Source organism: Somniosus microcephalus, chromosome 16, assembly GCF_052327205.1.
Source record: "Somniosus microcephalus isolate GS21.2 chromosome 16, FLI_Smic_1.0, whole genome shotgun sequence".
NCBI classification, from domain to species: Eukaryota; Metazoa; Chordata; class Chondrichthyes; order Squaliformes; family Somniosidae; genus Somniosus; species Somniosus microcephalus.
This window is the reverse complement of record NC_141002.1, coordinates 58,044,042-58,064,962: the sequence shown is the minus strand read 5'-3', so window position 1 is coordinate 58,064,962 and position 20,921 is coordinate 58,044,042. Positions and strand designations below refer to the sequence as shown.

Here is a 20,921-nt window from a genome sequence, read left to right as displayed (position 1 = left end):
ACAGACAGGATTTGATTACTGGTGCAGAAAGTACTGAGTAGACAGTCACAAGACTGTCTTTTATGACCTCTTTGAATCACTTTGCGTGACATCACATGCCCCCATCCTGCCAAGAAAATGGACGGATATCTTAAAAAGAGGCAGTCTCATCCTAAAAAAGTGTTTGTCATGTTGTAAACTAAAGCATTAGTTTTTAAATTATACTATAAAGAAAGGTGATCTGATTGAACGAACACCTATTTGTGTTTTTATTTAAGTTAATGTGTATGTGATGGTGAATGTCAAAATAAAAATTCCTGACCATAGAATAAGCATTTATTCATGATTTGCAGATAATCACTGTGTAGTGAACTCTATTAATTTTGCTTTTCTCACTTTTAACCTTGCTTATACAGATGAAGCTTTGTGACCCCTAACTCTATCCAGTGCACTAATCATAATCATAGCAGTCATCATCTTTCAAAAGCTACTATCACAAATCTGTACAATCAGATAAGACCAAAAATAAATAACCTTGATCTTCAAATTTTCTTGCTATTTTTACAAATGTACTTCTTTAATCGATCACTAATGATAAACCCCTATTTCAAAATATTCTTCCCAAACAGACGTCACTTCGTATCAGGCAAATTGATTATCAGGGATGCCGACATTGTGCCTTGGTCTCTCTACTCCAGTCATACCTATTCACTGAAACATTCTGATGAAGAAGAGTTCTGACACTATATGGGATTTTTTTTCAATGCTTTGCTATAATTATATCCTAAATTTTCTTGCCTAGTTTAGACTGGCTTAATAGAAAAATGCAGAAAGGTGTTTCTTTTGTAGGGGAGGGTTGTGCTTTTGCATTTTTTATCTTGCATGTACTATAGATTGTGACATCCCTGAATCCAGGTTCTGCAATACAACAACACCATCTCCCACAGGTTTGCAAAACCTTTTTTTCATTTGATTATAACAGAGCGACAAATGAATATCAATGCCCCGCTTGCACTTGATATCATGATGAAATGATATATGGCTATTCTTCGCTAGACAAAATCAGGTTTTCTGAGTACTTTTCAAAAGAAAGTGCATCCCTTTACATTCATCTCCAATGTAACCGAACAAACTGAAGAAAATCTTGCTAATAAAGTAACACAGAACAAGAACCTTCAGCATGATCACCAATTACTGGAATCAGTCAGTGTGGTCACTTTTCAAATTGTTTTAAAATTTCCTTTAATAAAACTTGTGGTAGTCTGCCCATGTGAATTTGCTCATAGTGGTCAGTTTACCATTTAACCAATGTATAAATCTAGTCAAGTAAAAGTTTTATACTGAGGTTACAGTCATAAGAACAGCTGCATATCTCGCTGCAGCAATCACTTCTATTACTCTCAGATCTGTATCTGGTCGCTTTCTTTCTCTCTCTCTCATTTCAGTCCATTATTTGTTCAACTTTTATTTACTCTCTTTTATTCAAATTTCCCTTTAGTTTCTATTTCTTTATATTTGCTATCTCTGCATTTATGCCTCCAATTTAATTTGTTACATAACTATTTATTTCAACATTCACTCATGTATTGTGTTCCAAATGTTGCTGGTGTCTCATTCCATGACTGCTCTCCCTCCTAGTTCTATTACTGACATCTTGGTGCCATCCCTTCTACTTCCTGCTATTTCTGTCAGAATCTCCTGAATAAGGTACTGTGCTGGTTTTTAATTTGCATGAAATCAGGCATGAGTGTCAATCACACAATTTCACCTTAAGTCAGTTATGTGGAAATATTCACAAAATAGGAAAAAGGAAAAAGAAATCAAATAATTCACATTAAAGCAATTGGCCTAGAAATTCAGTTGGTTGCGCCAGCCGTTAGCGCCTTAGGAGGAGTAGATGTCGGGCGCTAGGCGGCTAGCGCCCGGGCGCAGCGCGATCTGCGCCTCGCCCCAACTTCACTAGAGATTTAGCGGCGGCGCAAAGTCTTTGCGCGCGCTCAGCTGCGTGCACAGATCATGACGTCATTTCCTCGTGCAACGCCCTTTGTGCGCCCCCAGCCGGAACTTCAGTGGCGACACCCCATTGTGCGCCTGGCGCCCCTAGCGACTGTTAGAGTGGAACGGTGCTCAGCCTATGCGGGGCGCGGGGGGCGCAAATTAAAGGGCACTCCTCCTGCACTATAAAAGGCTGCCATTTCACAGCACTCCTTCTTGAGAAACGGATCTTTGGAGAGAGACCAAGGTAGATAGCTTTCTGCTTTGGCCCAACACTCGGACAGGTACTTCTGGCTTCAGGCCACAGCTTTCCACTAGTCTTTGCCTTCATTGACATCTCATTGTTTGCCAGCATATTATGGGGGCTGCAATGGGTGTCAACGTTGGCTTTCTCAATTACATCCAAAGGGCTCACAGACGCCGTGAGAGAGTGGCAGCCCTGGCTAGACGGAGAGGGGGCAACAGGCGTCGGGAAAGGAGGCCTTACCCACCCAGGGTATACCGCCAGCAGTTCTCCTATCTCAACATGTCTGAGGAGCAGTGTGTTCAGAGGCTGCGATTCAGAAGGGACGTCGTCACAGAGATCTGCCAGCTGCTTGGCGGTGATCTGCAGTCACAGCTGAGGAGCAGGACGTCTCTGTCGGTGGCAGTGAAGGTGACGGTGGCTCTCAACTTCTATGCCACCGGCTCCTTCCAATCCGCTACTGGGGACATTGCCAACATCTCCCAGTTCGCCGTGCATTGCTGCATCCGCCAGGTGACCAATGCCCTTTTCAAAAGGAGACGTCAGTTCATCTCCTTCTCCATGGCCCTTGCCAAGCAGCAACAGCGTGCAATGGGCTTTGCAGCATTCGCGGGCTTCCCCATGGTGCAGGGCGCCATTGACTGCACGCATGTGGCTTTGCGGGCACCTCTGGAGAATGCCGAGCATTACCGCAACCGGAAGGGCTACCATTCGCTGAACGTCCAGCTGGTGTGTGACCACAGGCAGCTCATCCTAGCTGTCAATGCCCGCTTTCCAGGCAGCAGCCACGATGCCTTCATCCTGCGACAGACTTCTGTGGCAGACATGTTCCAGGCACAGCCTCACCCACGAGGATGGCTTATCGGGGACAAAGGCTATCCTTTGTGTACCTGGCTGATGACCCCGCTCCGTGCGCCCAGCACCCCTGCTGAAGAGGGATACAACGAGAGCCATCGAGCGACCAGGAACATCATCGAACAAACAATCGGCATCCTGAAGCAACGGTTCCGCTGTCTGGATCGTTCCGGTGGAGCCCTACAGTATTCGCCGGAGCGAGTCTCCCATTTCGTGGTCGTTTGCTGCATGCTGCACAACCTGGCTATCCGCAGGACTCAGGCACTGCCACCAGAGATTGGAGGACCACCTCAGGAGGAGGAGGAGGAGGAGGACCAGCACAGGAGGGAGGCACAAAGTGCAAGGGCCGCCTGTCGCCGGCTTATTGAACGTCGGTTCTAGGCCCCCTCTCAGGGAATGGCTTGTGCCAATGTCAGCAGATGAATGTAGCCGCTCCACAAGCCCTCAGCCGAGCAGGGCAACCAGGACTTAACCAAAAAACCATGCACAGTGCAATTTAACAACAATAATTTATTGAAAACCTCTGCCCTTCCCACATTACATGCTCATGTGGAGAAGCCCCCTCCAAAAACACAAAACTACCAGTCTCGGCCTTACAAAAAGAAAGAAAGACACCAGTCTCGGCCTTACAAAAACAAAACTGCACCAGTCTCGGCCTTACAAAAAGAAAGAAAGACACCAGTCTCGGCCTTACAAAAACACAACAGGCATTTGAGCATACCTTCTACTTTTTGCCCTGCAAGGGCGATGCCTTTCGCATCCTTGCCTGGCCCCTGCCCGCCCTGCAGCTCCTCCTCAATGGGAGCCCAGTGGCTGCAGCAAGGCTGGGGGAAGGCTGCTGAGGGGCAGATGGCGTGACAGCAGATGCCCTTCGGGGTCGGCCTGCACCAGCTCTGGCCTTGGAGTGGCCGGCTGCTGACTGCTCCAACTCTGGCTGGGCGGCAGCAGTCTGTCCAGCGGCTCGTGGCAGCTGCAATGGCGGAGTGGCAGTGTCGGCTGCAGGAATGGTGCCAACCTGGCAGATCGCAGGTGCTCGCTGGTTGCCTGATACAGTGGCACTCGCACGGGCCAGCACTGCAGCATGCGCAGCAAACAGCTGAAGGTCAGACTGCTGGGCTGCTGCTGCGCGGCGGGTGCCCTGGCGATGCCTGGCTGATCCAGCGAGGGTGGCAGCAGTTAGTGCCCGTGTGGCCCTGGTCTGTGTCCGCATGACACCAGCCAGTGAATGGACGGCACGACTGAGCACTTGGCTAGAAGCCGACTGTGCTGCCGCGAAGTCCTGCAGACTCCTGGCCTGTGCTGCACTGAATTGTTCCAGACTCCTGGCCTGTGCTGCACTGAATTGTTCCAGACTCCTGGCCTGTGCTGCACTGAATTGTTGCAGACTCCTGGCCTGTGCTGCTCCGAATTGCTGCACACTCCTTGACAGAGACTCTATGGAGTCAGGCATCCTTGCCACTGCAGCCATGAGCTCAGTGTGCCTGCGCTCAGCCTGGACGGCCATTTCCTCTAGGAGGCGCACCTTCTCTGTGCTCACCGTCGCAGGACTGGAGGCCGCATTCACCCTCTGGGGAGAAGTCCGCCGAGCTTCCCCACCCCTCCCGCGTTGCTGCAGGCCGCTGGGCCCCGGAGCTTCACTCTCCTCCGACCCTTCCCCCCGGCTCCCCTCCAGGGAAGACGTGTCCCCTACATCGCCATGGGCTGACGCGGCTGAGGGTGGCACTGATGGGCCGGCTTCCTCTTCCTCCTCCTCGTATTCCGAAGCGCTGACAGTGGCAGCTTGAGGGCCCGCCTCCTCACCTGGCGATTCACCATCTGAAAGCAGGAAGGCACAAGAGTAGCTTTAGAGTGAGGACAGGGCGGCAGCGAGGGAGGCATGAGTGCTGCCATTCACCGCATTGGTCGGACAGTGGCAAAGGATGCTGATCTCATGCGCAAGTGGAACGAGAGAGGTCCAAAAGGTGATGCCCTTACCATTGGTGCCCAGAACAGGGTCGGCATCTCCACTGGCGACGGGGCCAATCAGCCGGCCTGCCATAATGCGCTCCACATGCTGGTCGAGGTCGGAGAGCTCTTTGAGGTCAGGACGGCCTCCCCCGGTCTCAGTTCGGTTGCGCCGGTTGTGCGCCACCTTGGCCTGCAAGAGAAAGGACGGCCTCTACGTACAGTGTGAAGCCCTGATCTTGTCTGCACTGCCTCCCATGGTCGAATAGCTTGTACAGTGTGTAGCCCTGATCTTGTCTGCACTGCCTCCCATGGTCGAATAGCTTGTACAGTGTGTAGCCCTGATCTTGTCTGCAATGCCTCCCATGGTCGAAGAGCTTGTACAGTGTGTAGCCCTGATCTTGTCTGCAATGCCTCCCACGGTCGAAGAGCTTGTACAGTGTGTAAAGTGCTGAACGTGCAAGTGATTTTCATGCCAGTCCCATAGCTGCTGGATGAGGGCTGGCCATTAGGACTTTCAGGTCCCTTTGCCCATAAAGTGAGGTGCACATGCAAGGATGAGGAGGACACTGGAAAGAGTACTCACCCTGACAACCCGAGTGAGGTCGTTGAACTTCTTCCAGCATTGCACAGGAGTCCTGGCAACCACACTGTTGGAAGACACCCTGTTGGAGACCTCCTCCAGGCTTTCCGGTAGGCGCTGGGCAGCGGCCTCTTGCCACCTTCTGGGAACAGAACATGGCGCCTGCGCTCCACTCCGCCAACCAGCAGCCTCAGGTCACCGTCGCTGAAGCGCTGCGCTCTCTCCCTGGCCTTCTCCATAGCCCTGGGCGTTGTGCAGGTGAAGCTGAAGTGGTCAGGCCTAGGTTGAGGGCTGCAGTGTGCAGGGCGTGGCAGGCAAACAAATCCACCCTCCCCCTTTAAGAGCTGACCGGCGCCAGAGTGTCTGCCGTCAATCAAGAACTCGCCGCACCGGCGCTGCGCCCAGCCTCGGGGGTATCGCTCAGCACCGCCGGCTTAGCGCCTAAAGATAGTCGTGCATCGCCTGTTTTAGCGCAGCAGCAACCTCTTGGGGCGATGCGACTGAATATCAGCGAAGGGGGCGCGACTTTGCGCCGGGCGCAAACTTTAGCGGCCGCCCGACTTTAGCGCCCCAAAAGTGGCTATACTGAATTTCTAGGCCATTGACTCTTAAGAATATTTCAAACACTAGCCCTATTCGAATTCTTTTTATACAGGAAATGCGCTGTATCACTTCCTGATTTCAATTTTTTTTAAATCAAATTATGACAATTTAGTTCTTTTTTTTTAATGGAGTAACCAAAAATGTCTCTGCCCCTCAGGAAGTGATGTAAAGGACCTTTAGTCACATGGCTGAGCAGAACAGCATTCGACTTTGAGCTGAATTCCACGGAAGCTAACAGTCAAATCCAATTATACTTCAGAGGTTCGATATCAAAGCAGTCAACTTATTTTATATTTTTTACACCCATTTATAAAGTGAATTCTCTGCCATTTTATCTAAAGTAAATTAGGTCACGGTTAGCCTTCAACTCTTGTATCAGTCAGTTTGATGCAGCAATTCTCAATCTGGCACAATATTCAGAATCTCTGAATGTGTCTTTTTGTAAAGTACTAATTTACAGATAACTTGATCATTTTTTGGTAAAAATCGATGTTCCGTTCGTTCTGCTAAGTATATATTTCATTCAGAATATCAAATGGGTATGAAATTTTATTATTCAATCCTCAAAATAAAGACAGCAACACCAACAAACATGGATCATAAAGCACCACACATGTCTAACCTTCACTTTTCACAGTGAAATTTCTGGTCTGGATTTTTCAAGAGGTTAGTGCTGTTTGGAATATAGTTTGTCCAAATCTAAATATAGTTTTGTACTGGAGAACATACTGTTCGATGAAAGTGAGCAATAGTTTGTGCTTTTTATGCTCACTTTGCAGTTCCTAACCCCTGCAATCAGAGCTTTCAAATGAAGACAGTACAGTAATGTAATGGTTCTGGTGCTGTACTAGTAATGCAGAGGTTACAAGTTCAAATCCCACCATGGCACATTGAGAACCTAAATTCAATAAATTTGGTACCAGCCAAAAAAATCATGAAGATGCCAGATTGTCATAAAGACCCACCTGGTTCACTAATGTCCTTACAAGAAGAGAGCCTACCATCCCTACCCAGTTTCGCTGGCATGTGACGCTAATCCCACACTATATGGTGAGTTTATGTGTGGTTTCTCCTATTCATTTGCTGTAACTTTGGGATTTCACCCCATACAGTTAGTCACAGAGTAGAGTAAGATGCAGGTTTTTGTAACCTGAATTGCCCAGATGGTGAAAACCTATTCCTGGATTCACCATTAGGTGAGAAACAAAGACCAGACATCTGAAGGGAAGGAAATGTTTAGCTACCAGCAGCTGTTTACACTGTGGAATTGGCAAAAGTATCTCCAATCAGGGGCATGATGGGGAGAGAAGGGAGTGAAGCAAGAAGGGGAAAAAGTACATGTACAAATGCTTAGGAGGAAGAATTCAATGTCCACTCATGTGGAAACATATCTAATATGTGCTTGTGGGTCTAACATATTTGACAGGCAATTACAGATCTCTCAGTGTGTCCCTGAGAGAGGTTTGAAGGTGAGGATGTCTGGGCTGAATACTAACAGATTGGTCGTCACATGAACAGCAAAGTGTGCTGTGTGTAACATAAGGTAAAGGAAATATAAGATCACAACCAATAGTCATGTAAATTGGACTCTGTTCTCAACTTGTACTCTGTGTCTCCAGCTCTACCGTACTCAGCAAACTTTGTCCCATCATCCAGAATGCAGGGACTCGCTCAGTATCCAGGAAGTGAATCACTGACACTCATTTGCAACTCTTTGATCTTCAAGAGATAACAGTCTGGGAAACAGCACTTGTCAACACAATTTCTCTGATGTTTCCATTGTCACTGCTATTCTGAGACCAGTCTAGATGGTTGCATCTTGTGCACTCCATATAATTAGTTGTTTAATTTCATTAAATTGTAAATTATTTTATTCACCTATTTCCACACTTCAGAAGTTTGAGGTAATGGAATCACACTAATGAGGTGCAGTGTACGACTAGACCCATGACAATTATTTTTAATTAATTATTCATTACATGCAGAAATAAGACCAGAGTTTTTCCCCTTTATTCTCGTTACTGTAAAATTATTATAGACATTCTCCATTTTCCCAATATTTTCTGAAGCAAATTAAACATCTGTAAAGAAACCTAAATGCCTCTCTCTTTTTCACCACATCGACTTACAAATGAACTGAGAACAGAAAGAGAACAAACAGGGTTATTTGTACTCCCCACTTGTTCAGCTTGGTCTCCTCTGGGAAGGTACCAAGATTATCACCTAAAGTATGTCCTCTGTTGGTAATCCTATGATTTAGCTTGTATTCTCCACCACAGAATTCCATTATAAAATGTGGACTGACCATTCTCTAGCAAGTGAACCTAGACCAAGCCTCTACATTGTCAATATCATTCATGTATTTCCTACAAAGTGCGATTAATTTTTCAAAAAGATAATCCAAGACCTATTGAGCGCACTCGTGTATTAATGTAACAATTCCTTCATGTCCTACCCCCATACATTTCGTTGTGCTAGTCTCTATATGGAGAGAGATTCATGACAGGGGTCTGGCACTTTGCTTACCCTTTCAAACATTTTATTAGCATTTGCATTCCTGGCCACAGTCCTGGAGAAAAGCATGATTCTTAAGTGATGAAAATCAGCCAAACCATCAATTGTGTTAGACTGGCTGAATTTATTGTTGGATGCATTACATAGCAAATTGGAAAGACCAGAATAGACAATTCCCAGCTGAATTGGGATATTTGAATAGATTCGGGGCTCACCAAATCAAACTAGGTGGCCCTGAACAAAGGAAGAGAGTATTCCAAGCTCAGCACAGATGATTTCAGCTTCCATACCTCATTTACAGAGTATTCTGAGAGACTTGAATGTAACAAAATGAGGCAGAATAGCCAAACTATAGGACTAGAGGAAAGTACAGGCAAGGGAAGAGAGTGAATTCATAATAAAATTGAAATGTTTAGAACTTTAGAATGCATTGTTTTAAGAAAAAAGAAATAAATAGGTTAAGAAACTAAAATAATTGAATCAAAAAAATGAGACGGAAAATAAATAAGTTAAAATAAAGAAAAAATATAATTATAAAAAGGTAGAAACAGTAATAAGATAGTATAAAAATAAAATGGAAAAAAAATTAAACATCAAAGTAAAATTGGATTGGCGCGCAAAGAAAAAGAGCACTCAAAACAAACCTAGTAGCGTTGTATCACTGGACAATCTGGCACATGATTCATACGCTCAGATCTGCTTTTGTGCACTTTTACAATACACTTGTTTACTTCAAATCACAGGAGATCACTGCCCATGTGCCAACTATCCACATTTAAACTGCTAAATCTGGCTCAGTGTCCCAGTATCTCAGTGGTAGCATCATACACCCAACTTTTAAGGCTCTACAATTTTATTGCCAGGATGACAGAGTTGGATTCAACAGTGCAAACATAGGGAGTTGGTGCATGGACAGCAGTCTCCTGTGATCTACACTAAACAACAACAACTTGTATTTACAGGAAACTTTCTGGTACCCGGCACTGACGGGACCGAGCTGGTGCCGTTAGATCAAAACTGCCGTATAAACCAGCGGCAATGTTAAAACATACAGAGCTTTTCAGCTCCGTGTGAATCAACAAAACCTGTTGCTTAGCAACAGCTTCAAAACAGTCGGCTGCAGCTGCAAGCGTCTCTAGCTGAAGCTGTTGCTTAGCTACAGACCTTGCAGAGCCTGACTGGGAAAAAAAAAGCAACGAGAAGTAAAAAAAACTTATAGAAAACGGCTCCTGAATTTTGCCGGTAGATAGAGCTTTCCGGACTTTTCCGGTTAAACGAAAGTTTCCTGTATATAGCACCTTTAACATAGTAAAACGTCCCAAGGTGCTTCACAGGAGTATTATAAGACAAAAAAATGACATCTAGCCACACAAGGAGAAATTAGGGCAGGTGACCAAATGCCTGGTCAAAGAGGTAGGTTTTAAGGAGCATCTTAAAGGAGGAAAGAGAGGTAGCGAGGCAGAGAGGTTTAGGCAGGGAATTCCAGAGCTTAGGGCCTAGGCAACAGAAGGCACGGCCACCAGTGGTTGAGCGATTATAATCAGGGATGCTCAAGAGGGCAGAATTAGAGGAGCGCAGATATCTTGGGGGGGGAGGGGAGGATTTTGTGGGGCTGAAGGAGATTACAGAGATAGGGAGGGGCAAGGCCATGGAAGGATTTGAAAACAAGGATGAGAATTTTGAAATCGAGGTGTTGCTTAACCCGGGAGCCAATGTATATCAGCGAGCACAGGAGTGATGGGTGAATGGGATTTGGCGCGAGTTAGGACACGGGCTGCTGAGTTTTGGATCACCTCAAGTTTACGTAGGGTGGAATGTGGGAGGCCAGCCAGGAGTGCATTGGAATAGTCAAGTCTAGAGGTAACAAAGGCATGGATGAGAGGGTTTCAGCAGCGGATGAGCTGAGGCAAGGGCGGAGATGGGCGATGTTATGGAGGTGGAAATAGGCGATCTTAGTTATGCTACGGATATGTGGTCGGAAGGTGGATGTGGGTGGAGAGCGATACGAGGAAGTGGTCAGTGATGGCCTTATCTGCAACTGACACGATGGGAGTAGCGAGGCCATAAGAGATGGCAAGGTCGAGGGGGTGGCCGTGAATATGGGTTGGGGAGTTTACATGGAGGGAGAGATTAAGGGAAGATAGGAGGGTAGTGAAATCAGAGGAGGGAGAGCATGATGAATTGAGATGGAGGTTGAAATCACAGAGGATGAGAACAGCACAAAAGCACCTTTAATGCTCTTGAGATACAGAGGAGTGACTTACACACTGGTGCAAGTCATAATCCATATTGTGTAGCACCTGTAAGCCAGGACAGATTAAAACTTAATGGAAGGAGATTTTCATATGACATGGCTGGCTATACCATTACAGATGTTGTTATATCATTACAGACTGCACTGTACCATTACAGTTACAGCATTACACACTGCACTATACTATTACAATAGCAAAATACTGCGGATGCTGGAAATCTGAAATAACAACAGAAAAAGCTGGAAAAACTCAGCAGGCCATGGAGAGAGAAACAGAGTACAGTATACGTTTCAGGTCAAAGACCCTTCGTCAGAACTAGAAAAAAGCAGGAAATGAAACAGATTCAGGGGCTGGAAAAGGGGGGAGGGGATGAAAGAACAAAAGGGAAGGTCTGTGATAGGATGGAAGGCAGGAGAAGTTAAGAGACATTAAGAGATATTCAAGGCGAGACGAGATGGTAATAGGACAGGTTAAGAAACAAAAGATGGCTCTAGATGGAGTGTGGATTGCGCTGGCAGAATGAAAGACAGCTGCCATGTGGGAGAAAAAAAAAGGGAAGGGCACAAACCAAAAGTGTGGATAAAAAATATGTATATAAATATGGTAGGGGCCGAGGTTATGATCTGAAATTGTTGAACTCGATATTGAGTCCGGAAGGCTGTAAAGTGCCTAATCGGAAGATGAGGTGCTGTTCCTCGAGCTGTACTATTACAGTTTCAGCATTACACACTGCACTATACTATTACAGTTACAACATTACACACTGCACTATATTATTACAGTTACAACATTACACACTGCACTATACTATTACAGTTACATTACACACTGCACTATACTATTACAGTTACAACATTACACACTGCACTATACTATTACAGTTACATTACACTGCACTATACTATTACAGTTACAGCATTACACACTGCACTATATTATTACAATTACAACATTACACACTGCACTATACTATTACAGTTACATTACACTGCACTATACTATTACAGTTTCAGCATTACACACTGCACTATACTATTACAGTTACAACATTACACACTGCACTATACTATTACAATTACAGCATTACACACTGCACTATACTATTACAGTTACATTACACTGCACTATACTATTACAGTTACAACATTACACACTGCACTATACTATTACAATTACAGCATTACACACTGCACTATACTATTAGTTACATTACACACTGCACTATACTATTAGTTACATTACACACTGCACTATACTATTACAGTTACAACATTACACACTGCACTATACTATTACAGTTACATTACACATTGCACTATACTATTACAGTTACAGCATTACACACTGCACTATATTACAGTTACATTACACTGCACTATACTATTACAGTTACATTACACACTGCACTATACTATTACAGTTACATTACACACTGCACTATATTACAGTTACATTACACTGCACTATACTATTACAGTTACATTACACACTGCACTATACTATTACAGTTACATTACACTGCACTATACTATTACAGTTACAGCATTACACACTGCACTATACTATTACAGTTACATTACACTGCACTATACTATTACAGTTACATTACACTGCACTATACTATTACAGTTACAGCATTACACACTGCACTATACTATTACAGTTACATTACACTGCACTATACTATTACAGTTACAACATTACACACTGCACTATACTATTACAGATTCAGCATTACACACTGTACTATACTATTACAGTTACAACATTACACACTGCACTATACTATTACAGTTACAGCATTACACACTGCACTATACTATTACAGATTCAGCATTACACACTGCACTATACTATTACAGTTACAACATTACACACTGCACTATACTATTACAGTTACAGCATTACACACTGCACTATACTATTACAGTTACAGCATTACACACTGCACTATACTATTACAGTTACAGCATTACACACTGCACTATACTATTACAGTTACAGCATTACACATTGCACTATATTATTACAGTTACAACATTACACTGCACTATACTATTACAGTTACAGCATTACACACTGCACTATACTATTACAGTTACAGCATTACACACTGCACTATACTATTACAGTTACAGCATTACACACTGCACTATACTATTACAGTTACAGCATTACACACTGCACTATACTATTACAGTTACAGCATTACACACTGCACTATACTATTACAGTTACAGCATTACACACTGCACTATACTATTACAGTTACATTACACATTGCACTATACTATTACAGTTACAACATTACACACTGCACTATACTATTACAGCTACATTACACACTGCACTATACTATTACAGTTACAACATTACACATTGCACTATACTATTACAGTTACAACATTACACACTGCACTATACTATTACAGCTACATTACACACTGCACTATACTATTACAGTTACAACATTACACATTGCACTATACTATTACAGTTACAACATTACACTGCACTATACTATTACAGTTACATTACACATTGCACTATACTATTACAGCTACAACATTACACACTGCACTATACTATTACAGCTACATTACACACTGCACTATACTATTACAGTTACAACATTACACATTGCACTATACTATTACAGTTACAACATTACACTGCACTATACTATTACAGTTACATTACACATTGCACTATACTATTACAGCTACAACATTACACACTGCACTATACTATTACAGTTACAACATTACACTGCACTATACTATTACAGTTACAGCATTACACACTGCACTCTCTCAACAACATCTAGAACTGGACCTTTTTAAAAGCACAAAAGCAGAAGCGAGGAAAAGACCATGTGAAAGGCAAAGAATTGGAGCAGCCTTCTATATGGTCTTTTAATTTAATAGAGACTATTCAGGGGGACTATACAAATGGCCAAAGCAGACATGAAGGACTATGTATGGGAACACCTGAGCCAACAGGTAGACGAACATGACCTGGCTGAGAGAAGTTTGAGATAACAATGTTGTGTGACATCTGCTGGCATTTAGTTATGGCTGACTGTATTATGCTATTACTGTACATTACATACTGTACTGCAACATATCTCTCTGTGCATTTTCTGATTATATTATTTGTAACTTTAACGCGGCTTACTGTATAAGGAGAATAATTGAGATGGTATCAATTTGTATACCTCAGGACATTTTTAGGGATGTGCTTATATCGGGATTAAATATCTGAGAGTTCATCTCTATATAAAAAGGAAGGAAAATAAATGCATTTTTTAAGCAGACCTGTCTTATTTCTGTTCCTTGGCTACCAAAGGCCAAATACTAAACTCACTTATATATAGCAGAGAGAAGCACAGTCAACTTGTGACACTGAGATAATGAGATAAAGGTAGCTATTATACTGTAGTTCTGTTCCATTAATCTAGCTTGTATTTAAACAACTGACTCAATACCTTAGCTCTGGTTGACACACACTTTACATTCAACCACATCCTGTTTACAAGTTAAGTTTCACAACGGCCCATTTTTGAATGTCACAGGAATGTGAGTCACCACCTTTAACTGCCAGTGGTTTAAAAGGTACCAGTGCTTCAGAAGGTATTAGCCTAATGTTCAGGATTACCACGGCCCATCAGGACTCCACTAAATATGCACAAATGGACACGTCTGCTGTTTCTCTCACGGAACCTTAAATGGCATATTAACAAGATAGTCTGAATGCCACAAGTGTGCATAGGTGAATATAGTGCACACTGTAGCAAGCCAACCTTCAACTATTTCCTCTGAGCACTCCCTCCAAAAAAAGGTTTATATCCCCGACCATCACTGTGGTTCCAGATGACTGGCAGATGCTCAGGTCAAGTGCCTTGAGCAACCAGTTTTTTTTAAAGAGGAGTTTTGTTCCTGCCACACTTTGGAGGTTTCAGGGTCAGGCTATGGACCTAGGACAGACAAAGAAATTGACGCAGCCTGAAACAAACTTTCTGATTCATTTTGGGAGGCTGGGCAGGTCCCTGGTATCAGTACCAATACAAAGGATTGCAATGAATCTTTTGTGGCATTTTAATATCAGCTTGTTACTCAACCTTCAAATGTTAGAAGTTTGTAGCCATGTTTTTTTTTATTATTCATTGATGGGATGTGGGTGTCGCTGGCTGGCTAGGCCTGCATTTAGTGCCCATCCCTAATTGCCCTTGAGAAGATGGTGGTGAGCCGCCGCCTTGAACCGCTGCAGTCCATATGGTGTAGGTACACCCACAATGCTGTTAGGAAGGGAGTTCCAGGATTTTGGCCCAGCGACAGTGAAGGAACGGCGATATAGGTCCAAGTCAGGATGGTGTGTGGCTTGGAGGGGAACTTGTAGGTGGTGGTGTTCCCATGCGTCTGCTGCCCTTGTCCTTCTAAGTGGTATAGGTCGCGGGTTTGGAAGGTGCTGTTGAAGGAGCTTTGGCGAGTTGCTGCAGTGCATCTTGTAGATGGTACACACTGCAGCCACAGTGCGCCGGTGGTGGAGGGAGTGAATGTTGAAGGTGGATGGAGTGCCAATCAAGCGGGCTGCTTTATCCTGAATGGTGTCGAGCTTCTTGAGTGTTGTTGGAGCTGCACTCATCCAGGCAAGTGGAGAGTATTCCATCACACTCCTGACTTGTGCCTTGTAGATGGTGGAAAGGCTTTGGGGAGTCAGGAGGTGAGACACTCGCCGCAGAATTCCCAGCCTCTGGCCTGCTCTTGTAGCCACAGTATTTATGTGGCTGGTCCAGTTCAGTTTCTGATCAATGGTAACCCCCAGGATGTTGATAGTGGGGGATTCAGCGATGGTAATGCCATTGAATGTCAAGGGGAGATGGTTAGAGTCTCGCTTGTTGGAGATGGTCATTGCCTGGCACTTGTGTGGTGCGAATGTTACTTGCCACTTGTCAGCCCAAGTCTGAATGTTGTCCAGGTCTTGCTGCATATGGACACGGACTGCATCAGTATCTGACGAGTCTCGAATGGTGCTGAACAATGTGCAATCATCAGCGAACATCCCCACTTCTGACCTTATGATGGAGGGAAGGTCATTGATGAAACAGCTGAAGATGGTTGGGCCTAGGACACAGCCCTGAGGAACTCCTGCAGTGATGTCATGTGATTGAGATGAATGGCCTCCAACAACCACAGCCAACTTCCTTTGTGCTAGGTATGATTCCAACCAATGGAGAGTTTTCCCCTTGATTCCCATTGACTTCAGTTTTGCTAGGGCTCCTTGATGCCACACTCGATCAAATGCTGCCTTGATGTCAAGGGCAGTCACTCTCACCTCACCTCTTGAGTTCAGCTCTTTTGTCCATGTTTGGACCAAGGCTGTAATGAGGTCAGAAGCTGAGTGGCCCTGGCGGAACCCAAACTGGGCGTCAGTTAGCAGGTTATTGCTGAGTAAGTGCCGCTTGATAGCACTGTCGACGACACCTTCTATCACTTTGCTGATGATTGAGAGTAGACTGATGGGACGGTAATTGGCCGGGTCGGATTTATCCTGCTTTTTGTAGACAGGACATACTTGGGCAATTTTCCACATTGCCGGGTAGATGCCAGTGTTGTAGCTGTACTGGAACAGCTTGGCTAGGGGCGCAGCTAGTTCTGGAGCACAAGTCTTCAGTACTATTGCCGGAATGTTGTCAGGGCCCATAGCCTTTGCAGTATCCAGTGTCTTCAGCCATTTCTTGACATCACGTGGAGTGAATTGAATGGGCTGAAGACTGGCATCTGTGATGCTGGGGACCTCAGGAGGAGGCCGAGATGGATCAGCCACTCGGCACTTCTGGCTGAAGATAGTTGCAAATGCTTCAGCCTTGTCTTTTGCACTCACGTGCTGGGCTCCACCATCATTAAGGATGGGGATATTTTTGGAGCCTCCTCCTCCTGTTAACTGTTTAATTGTCCACCACCACTCACGACTGGATGTGGCAGGACTGTAGAGTTTTGATTTGATCCGATGGTTGTGAGATCGCTTAGCTCTGTCTATCGCATGTTGCTTCCGTTGGTTGGCATGCAAGTAGTCCTGTGTTGTAGCCTCACCAGGTTGACACCTCATTTTTTGGTATGCCTGGTGCTGTTCCCGGCATGCTCTCCTGCACTCTTCGTTAAACCAGGGTGATCTCCCGGCTTGATGGTAATGGTAGAGTGAGGGATATGCCGGGCCATGAGGTTACAGATTGTGGTTGAATACAATTCTGCTGCTGCTGATGGCCCACAGTGCCTCATGGATGCCCAGTTTTGAGTTGCCAGATCTGTTCGAAATCTGTCCCATTTAGCACGGTGGTAGTGCCACACAACACGGTGGAGGGTATCCTCAACATGAAGACGGGACTTTGTCTCCACAAGGACTGTGCGGTGGTCACTTCCACCAATGCTGTCATGGACAGATGCATCTGCAACAGATAGATTGGTGAGGGCGAGATCAAGTAGGTTTTTCCCTCTTGTTGGTTCCCTCACCACCTGTCGCAGACCCAGTCCCATAAAACCATGACATCGGTCACATCTTGTTGAACACTTCATTTTATCAAGACCCTTCATATGGCTGCACTGGCCTTTGAATGTTTGTGGCTTCCTTCTTCCGCTGTTGTTTGCGAAAAGGCAAAATAAAAACACTCCAAGTGTGATTGCTGCAGGCCTGCAACCGCGTTGGGCACAAAATAATTTGTGGAAGTCTATCTACAGAGCACAAAACCTACAGAATCTACAATGCCCGCACCAAAAAAAAATAGGCTGGTCTTTCAATGAAAACGTGTGAAATATAGAATACAATAGAAACATAGAAGATAGGAGCAGGAGTAGGCCATTCAGCCCCTCGAGCCTGCTCCACCATTCAATGCGATCATGGCTGATCATCCAAATTCAGTACCCTGTCCCCGCTTTCTCCCCATACCCCTTGATCCCTTTAGCCTTAAGAAATATATCCAACTCCTTCTTGAATATATTTAATGTATTGGCCTCTACTGCCTTCTGTGGTAGAGAATTCCACAGGTTCACCACTCTCTGGGTGAAGAAATTCCTCCTAATTTCTGTCCTAAATGGCCTACCCCTTATCCTTAGACTGTGACCAATGGTTCTGGACTCCCCGACCATCGGGAACATCCTTCCTGCATCTAGTCTGTCCAGTCCTGTCAGAATTTTATAAGTTTCAATGAGATCCCCTCTCATTCTTCTAAACTCCAGCGAGTACAAGCCCAATCGACCCAATCTCTCCTCATACGTCATTCCTGCCATCCCAGGTATCAGCCTGGTGAATCTTCGCTGAACTCCTTCCACGGCAAGAACATCCTTCCTCAGATAAGGCGACCAAAACTGCACACAATACTCAAGATGTGGTCTCACCAAGGCCCTGTATAACTGCAGCAAGACATCCTCGTTCCTGTAAAGCAACAATACCCGTGGAATGCACATCTTGTGCCATGTGGGGATACAGGTAGACTACCCTTTATCCGGACTTCCGAAAACCGAAACCCTCTAAAAACCTTCGGTTTTTTCATTCAGCGTAAGTCGTGCATACGACTTACGCTGAACGAAAAAACCTTCGGTTTTTAGAGGGCTCCGGTTGCGGAAGTTTGGATAAAGGGTAAGTCGTGCGCACGACCCCCCGCCGACCCCGACAGCCGCCGACCCCGCCAGCCCCGACAACCGCCGACCCCCCCGCGGACCCCGCCGGCCCCAACAACCGCCGACCCCGCCAGCCCCGACAACCGCCGACGCCCCCGCGGACCCCGCCAGCCCCGACAACCGCCGACCCCCCCGCGGACCCCGCCAGCCGCCGACCCCCCCGCGGGCCCCCCCCCGTACCCCGCCGGCCCCGACCCCCGCCGACCCCGACTGACTTACGCTGAGCGTCAGCGTAAGTCGTGCGCACGACCCCCCGCCGACTCCCCCGCGGACCCCCGCCGACCCACCTTCCGAAATCCGAAATTCTCCTTTATCCGAAACTCGGCTGGTCCCGAGGTTTTCAGATAAAGGATAGTCTACCTGTACCAGGACGCTTCCGGTGTCCTGGACAACCACGTGTGCAGGAAGTGTCGTCAGCTGGAGGAGCTCAGGCTCCAGATTTCCGAGCTTGAGCAGCAGCTGGCATCACTGTGGTGCATCCATGAGGCTGAGAGCTTTGTGCATAGAATGTTTCAGGAAGTGGTCACCCTGCAGCTTAAGGGTGTGCAGGCAGAGAGGAAATGGGTGACTGAGAGACAGACAAGGAGGACCAGTCAGGTAGTGCAGGAGTCCCAAGTGCATCTCGCTCTCCAACCTATGGTATACTGGTGAGGGCGGTGGTTCCTTTGGGGAGTACAGCTCCATGGCACCATGGGTGGCTCAGCTGTACGGGGGGGTCGGCAGGAGGAGGAAGATCAGGAAAGCAATAGCGATAGGAGATTCAATAGTTAGGGGAACAAATAGGCGTTTCTGCGGCCGCAGACGTGATTCCAGGATGGTATGTTCCCTCCCTGGTGCCAGGGTGATGGATGTCACTGAGCGGCTGCAGAACATTCTGAAGGGGGAGAGTGAACAGCCAGAGGTCGTGGTCCATATCAGTATCAACGACATAGGTAGAAAGAGGGATGAGGTCCTGCAGGCAGATTTTAGAGAGCTAGGAAAGAGATTAAAAAGCAGGACCTGAAAAGTAGTAATTTCCGGATGACTCCTGGTGCCATGAGCTAGTGAGTACAGAAATAGGAGGATAGAGCAGATGAATGCTTGGCTGGAGAGATGGTGCAGGAGGGAGGGCTTTAGATTCCTGGGACATTGGGACCAGTTCTGGGGGAGGTTGGATCTGTACAGGCCAGCTGGGTTGCAGGTCTAAGATAGGTTTACAGTGCATGTGTGTGAATGCACAAAGTGTGGTAAATAAGGTAAGTGAGCTGCAGGCACAAATAGACACATGGGAATATGATGTTGTGGCGATAACGGAGACCTGGCTCTAAAAAGGGCAGGATTGGGTACTAAATATTCCTGGATATAAGATGTTCAGGAAAGATGGCAAAGGAAAGAAAGGAGGTGGGGTGGCAGTTGATTAAGGCGAATGTTACAGTGCTGGTGGGGTCAAGGACAGAATCTATTTGGTTAGAGTTGAGAAACAATAGAGATGCCATTACACTACTAGGTGTATTCTATAGGCCGCCAACTAGTGGGAAGGATATAGAGGAGCAAATTTGCAGGGAAATTACAGAGAGGTGCAAGAACTATAGAGTAGTGTAATGGGGGACTTCAACTATCCTAATATAGACTGGGATAGTAATAGTGTAAAGGGCAGAGAGGGGGAAGAATTTCTGAAGTGTGTTCAGAAGAACTTTCTTGATCAGTACGTTTCCAGCCCAACGAGGAAGGAGGCATTGCCGGATCTGGATAACGAGGTGGGTCAAGTAGAGCAAGTGTCAGTAGGGGAACATTTAGGGAACAGTGATCTCAGTATCATGAGGTTAAGACTAGCTATGGAGAAGGATAGGGAGCAATCTAGAGTAAAAATACTTAATTGGAGGAAAGCCAACTTCAGTGGGTTGAGAATGGATCTGGTCCAGGTAAATTGGAATCAAAGATTAACAGGCAAAACTGTAATCGAACAATGGGTTGCCTTTAAAGAGAAGATTCGGGTACAGTCGAGGTACATTCCCACGAGGGGGAAAGGTAGGGCAACCAAAGCCAGAGCTCCCTGGATGATGAAAGAGATAGAGAGTAAGATGAAGCAGAAAAACGGGGCGTATGACAGATGTCAGGTTGAGAATACAAGTGAGAACCAGGCTGAATATAGAAAGTTCAGAGGGGAGATGAAAAAGGAAATAAGAGGGGCAAAGAGAGCATATGAGAATAGATTGACATAAAAGGGAATCCAAAAGTCTTCTATAGGCATATAAATAGTAAACGAGTAGTAAGAGGCAGGGTGGGGCTAGTTAACA

At 45.6% G+C, this 20,921-nt stretch overlaps 1 protein-coding gene across 5 annotated transcripts in view; it reads right to left on the bottom strand.

The window, feature by feature from the left end:
* LOC147106210 (fatty acyl-CoA reductase 1) overlaps positions 1-20,921 on the bottom strand; it is a 277,164-nt gene that overhangs the window by 215,734 nt on the left and 40,509 nt on the right. The gene's annotated exons all lie outside the window — the stretch shown is intronic.